Below are 6,242 nucleotides of genomic sequence, written 5' to 3' on the forward strand. Positions count from 1 at the left end.
TTCTCGTTACATAAATCACGTTTCCTTTTCCTCTTCAGCTTCCATGAACTAATTACAAAGAATGTTTTTGTTTCTTTTTATTTCGCTTTTTTCATACAACTTTTTTTTTTTCTGGCTCTAATCGCAGTTTCAGCAAAATCCTCCCCCAACCCCAACCCCACCTTCATAGTGGCCATAACCCCTTCCTCTCGCATAACATCCACACCACACCTAAAACCCCACCAGACCCCATCACCACAACCCCGCTCCACCCCACCATCACAACCCCATCCCACTTCACCACCACAACCACAAATCCACCCCACCCCCATCCCACATCCAAAGCCCCCAGTCCACCTCGTCTCCTTTGCCCTAGCCTGTTCGTACCTAGAACTAAAAATAGGTACCCGGATGTAAAATCGACGGTTGCGTGTCGTATTCCGGGTGAATGTTTGGGAGCTTACTTTCCTTGTCTGTTCACCACCCACCTCCATGCTTACTCTACCCTACCATCAGAAACCCCACCCCACCCCACCTCACACCCACAAATCTTTCTCTCTCTCTCTCTCTCTCTCTCTCTCTCTCTCTCTCTCTCTCTCTCTCTCTCTCTCTCTCTCTCTCTCTCTCTCTCTCTCTCTGATGCTCTTGAGCCACCTGTGATAAGTCCCGGTACTGGGCGAATGATTTTTTCCTTCAGATAAAATATTCATTTCCCGTGTATAAATTACGTTTCCTGCCTACGTTTTTATTATCTTATTCGCCTTATCTGTAAACCTAGAGATAATGCGAATACTGAGAGGAAGTGTTAAGTTGCAGATTAGGTGCGGGGCAGTTTAGGGGGAGGGGTAAGTGTCCTGAATATATATCATGACCTATAATATGTGGTTATACTGATTTAACATTTGGATACGTTAATTACTAGTGAGTGCCTGAGGTGACTATTTTTTTTTTAATTCTATACAATAACTAACTTCGTGGCTAATGAGGCTGGGCAGTGATATCGCATTTTTGAGCTATCTGGAAGGAAAAATGTTGAGTTACGTGGAGAGAGAGAGAGAGAGAGAGAGAGAGAGAGAGAGAGGGGGGGGGAGATCGGGGGAGTTGCGGTGCTGGTGTGGATGTGCTGAAGTGTTAGAAGTACCGTGAGATGGTGTGACCTTGTGGAACGAATGGAGAATGAGAGACTGATAAGGAGAAAGTATTTGAGTGAGGGAGAGGGGCAAATAAGGAGACCTATGATGAGATGTGGGGATGAGGTGGAGGGGTATATGAATGTTTGCGGTGTGAGCTGCAGGTATGACAGTCTGACGGCGAAGGACTGGGTAACATTGAAACCATATATCCGAGACATTTTCGTTCGGGATTAATGTGTCCGACTATAGGCTAGTATCGTATACATTGTAGAATATTTACAACCTAAACTCGTGAAACGAGAGCGGGTGTTATGTTTTGAGCGGTGTGTGTGTGTGTGTGTGTGTGTGTGTGTGTGTGTGTGTGTGTGTGTGTGTGTGTGTGTGTGTGTGTGTGTGTGTGTGTGTGTGTGTGTGTGTGTGTGTGTGTGTGTGTGTGTGTGTGTGTGTGTGTGTGTGTGTGTGAATGCATAATAAAGTTAATTATGATCCGATTTTAATCAAACGTAGTTAAAGAGTTGATGGACACTCTGTGGGGAAGTTAATAGTTTTTGAGAACAATAAGTCAATGATGAAGGTTAGAGTGTAAGGTCAAACGTTAACCCACGAGTATCAACTTAAACAGTCTTAATCTAATTTTTTGTTTTAATATATGGATAATCAATGAAGGAAAAACAAAGGGAAAAAAATAAGTCCATGTGCCTAAAGGCATCCTCCATTCATAAAATATTCATAACAACTGGATTTAAATTGAAGTGGATTACATGTTTGTGGGAAACAACTCCCAGGAAGTGAGTTCCAGAGAGTAGTAGTTCTGGGGATAAATGAATTTTAATAAGCAGAGGTTCTGCATTGCGGGGGAGAGAGTGTGAATTCATGGGCGCTCCCAGCTGCCCGAGTATTTCGGGAGAAAATGTGAAAGGGAGGCACAATTGAAGCCAGTTCGTCAGAGCACTTACGGTAAAATATCTATAAAATAATGCTAAAGAAGCAACATCTCTACGTACTGATTATGGAGGAAGGTCCTGCGTAATGGCGGTATCATTGATTAATTTAATGGCTTTATTTTGAATTATGTCCAACTGCCTCAGTGCAACCGCTCTACATCCACTCCACAGTGGCGAACAGTATTCGATCTGAGAACGCACATGACTTTTGTATATTGTGGCCATCTGATCAAACTTATGGGAACCGTTAAGGGTAGGGCAAGATACGGGTGATTCTATTTTGAAGCAATCAGTCAGCAGTCAAGGTCACAGAGCAAGGTCAAATTTTGACCCGTGTGAATAATTGTTACAAAAAGAAACCAAAGAGTTTTAGTTCGATTTTATGTAGGCCAGGTGGAATGGCTGGGGGTGAGCCAAGGAGTAAACCTATTGTTTTTATATTTGATCCATAGGTCAAAGGCCAAAACCACAAGGCAAGGTAATATTGCAGTTTTCATCCAATTTCAACCAAACTTTGTGGAAGGGTTGAGGATAAGACCAAAAGGATTCGCTTTTCAGTATAATCAGGTAAAGATCTGATTCACAAGGAAAGGTCAGTGGAGAAGATTCCGATGCAAGGGCAACTTAAATGGTTTTTATCTGACTCAGCCAAAGCTAGTGAAATCGTAAAAGATCAGGCAAAAACAAAGATATCCGATATTGTGAACACTCAGACAAAACTCAAAGTCACAAGGTAAGGTCAGTGATCGACCCGTGAGTCTGTGTGTAAACTGAATGATTAAAACATATGACAAGGGGATAATGAAAGCTGTATGTAAGCCCTTCAGTGTTTACTGACTCTAATAAGCTGAGTTAAATCCCCCAACGATAGGAAGAAGAGAGGACAGAAGGCGTCATCGTGGAGAATAGGCTACTACTTCACGCCAATTACCTATTTATATTTATCATTCCTGCAAAGCTGGATGGAAGGATGGCATCATTTTCGGCAACGCACTCTACGCTGCTGCGCTAGACTCAGTGTGTGTGTGTGTGTGTGTGTGTGTGTGTGTGTGTGTGTGTGTGTGTTTTATGTGCCCGACTCTGGGCATAGGCTTCACAGTCTGCTCCCAAGGCCCAGTAGTCCTCCTACATACCATACACCTCTACATGTCACCACTTCGGCGCTAACACCCACCGTCCATACCGAATACATGTTAGGGCTGTCTCATACAGGACTGGTGTGTTGGTATTAGAGGGGGTATTTACTCGACATGTCGGCGGGTCTTCTGGTAGATCAGTAAAGTCTGCTTGTTATTAAATTCAAATCCTTAAACTGTTCCCTGCCCCAGCGGCGATTTGAACCTGCGTCCGGTAGGACTGCAGGCCACCTCTCTACCGACTGAGCTACGCCTGTGTGTGTGTGTGTGTGTGTGTGTGTGTGTGTGTGTGTGTGTGTGTGTGTGTGTGTGTGTGTGTTTCAACCCCTCATGGGCTATTTGGTGGATGTGAATGAAACTTCTCAGGTGAGTTCGGTTGGTTACTGGGAATGCTTTCCACTATAAAAGATTATGCAGCCATGATTTTTCAGGTGACTCAGCCCCTCTCACCAGATTAAAAATTCTCAGGAAAAGTGAATGAGGGGCAGATATGGCTTTGATATCTTAGAATATTTTGTACAATGGACCCTCATCCATAATGCGATATTTGGGGAGCGTAACCCCCCTCACGATTATTGGGAAGTCAGCCCCTTCCCAAAAAGCGGAAAATAAAAAGATCAGATATAGAGGCCAGTGAGCACATGGATTTCAACAAAACTTTCCAGTTCAGTTTGTCTGGTTGATTGACAATGTCATTTACTATGTAAAGCTTTCCACCATTCTTTTTAGGAGGATCAGCCCCTCCTGACCAAATTAACAATTCTAAGAAGTAGTGAAAGTAGAGCAGATATGGCTTTGACATCTTAGAATATGTCTTACAATGGACTATATTATGTTACTTGGGGAACGTGATACCCCTCCCAACTTGGGGTGGTCAGCCCCCCCTCCCCAAAGTAAAAACTAACAGAAATAAAGATGAGTAAATTTCCCAGGAGAGTTCGTCTGGGTACTCCCAATGTCTTCCACAATAATCACTTCTCCAACCATGATATTTTGAAGGGGAGGGGGGTCAACAAGCCTCACCAAATTAAAAATTCACAGTAATAATGAAAGGAGGCAGATATGGCTTTGATATCTTAGTACAAGATGTACAATGGACTCACGGTTAAGTTTAGATTAGGTTAGGCTAGGTTAGGTTTGGTTACGTCAGGCCAGGTTGATGTAGATGAACGCTAAGTTATGTTAAGGGTTCATCTAAATTAACTTAACCTAACTAACCTAGCGTGGCCGAACCAAAACTTAACCTGGATTATCCCTAATCTAACGCAGTCTAAATTAACCTTAATTAAACCCATCCCGATTTGCACTCATTTCACAAATTGACTAGGCATTTCACGAAATGACTGATTTTACAGTCTGCCTAGAAAACACACACACACACACACACACACACACACACACACACACACACACTCTCTCTCTCTCTCTCTCTCTCTCTCTCTAGTATATATATATATATATATATATATATATATATATATATATATATGCAGTGGCGTACCCAGAAAGTTGAAAATGGGGGGGGGGGGCTTTCTTTCTGTTTATCTTCTTAACTGTGCAGCCCATGACTTTGGCGAGCGCAGAGAGCCCTTACAGCTGGGCTGTTCTGGGAGGCGCGTTTTATCCCCCCCGCCCCCCCCCCCGATAAAATTTTTGCATTTTGGTCAAAATTTTGATCATTTTGAGGCAATATGGAATGGGTATACAACATAAATATGGTATATTCTAAAGTCATTTTTAAGTACTCTGTGCCACTGAGTTATGATTCATTCTCTCCAATATTCATATACTACTAAAGTTCAAACGCTCATTTCGATCAAATAACTTTACAACTGTAATAAACTAATAACAATAGCATTAAAAACTGATAATTTAATCACAGTATTTAAAGACAAGACACATCCATTATAATTTTCTTGGTGATAATTCAGTTGAAACAGATGAAGCCGATGAGCAGTTCTCAGATCAACCAGTGGATAAAATCAGAAAAATGTCATTTTTGAGATACCACTGAGCATAATACATAAGCAATTTAATTAGGTATAAATTATTTAAGCTGGATTTTAAAACTGTTTTTGTTGTCAGCATATGTAGGTAGAGGGAATTTAAGTAATCTGAGAAAGTATTATTTCAATGTTATTTGACGAAACATTGTTATTGTTCATTTCTGAAATCTGGATGCAAACATTTACCTTCAGAACTGCACTTTTTCCTTTAGAACTGCATGTTAAGACACAAACCTGGTATAATGGCAATGAAAACAATAATCAGTTATATTATATTCTGATTCATATAATATATTGTTTACTTAATCCTTTACACAGGCTGCTGCTGTAACACAATATGATAAAAATAATTGCATGGAAGGTGGGTCAGGTATTTTATGAAAAGACAAAGAAAATGAACTTGCTGAAGTAACTAATATCAACAAAATACACTGGAACTGGTCTACTTGAAATTTAGGCATCTTTTCTTACGTGAAAATTCACTAACGACTTCATCATGATCAAGATGTATATCGTGGTGGACATAGAGTAGAGCCAGTCCATTCAAACTATTTTCATTCATTGTGTTCCTAAGGTATGTTTTCAGTAATTTGAGCTCACTAAAGGATCGCACATTGGCGGAAGTGGTGACAGGTAGTGTTGCAAAAATCGGCAATAACGTAGACAGATTTGGATATGTGCCCAATCTTCTGGCATGTGACAGTGACTCGAGAACTTGCTTTGGCCTCTCGTGAGATTCACGACGCTTCCAATACCTCTGCCACCGAAGACATTCAGCTTCGACGAAATCTGTATCACCATCAAGAAATTTTCCATAAAATTAAATTGCCTGCTTTAGTTCACTGAAGTCAGTTTCAACTGAAAGAGAGGGGACAAGATTTCCCAACAAAAGATTCCTGTTGTGTTGAGATGTAAACCTTTCACTGAGTTGTGTTAGCACGGAGTCTAAAAATGGGAAAAAAATAGCTCTTGCGGAGTTGCTCATGGAGGGTTAGCCCTATAATTCTGACAACTGACTGTTCGAGGCATCTGGATGACATCTCC

The sequence above is a fragment of the Coenobita brevimanus genome, chromosome 72 (genome assembly GCF_032717465.1).
Source record: "Coenobita brevimanus isolate Jiangsu-jjx chromosome 72, ASM3271746v2, whole genome shotgun sequence".
Lineage (NCBI taxonomy): Eukaryota > Metazoa > Arthropoda > Malacostraca > Decapoda > Coenobitidae > Coenobita > Coenobita brevimanus.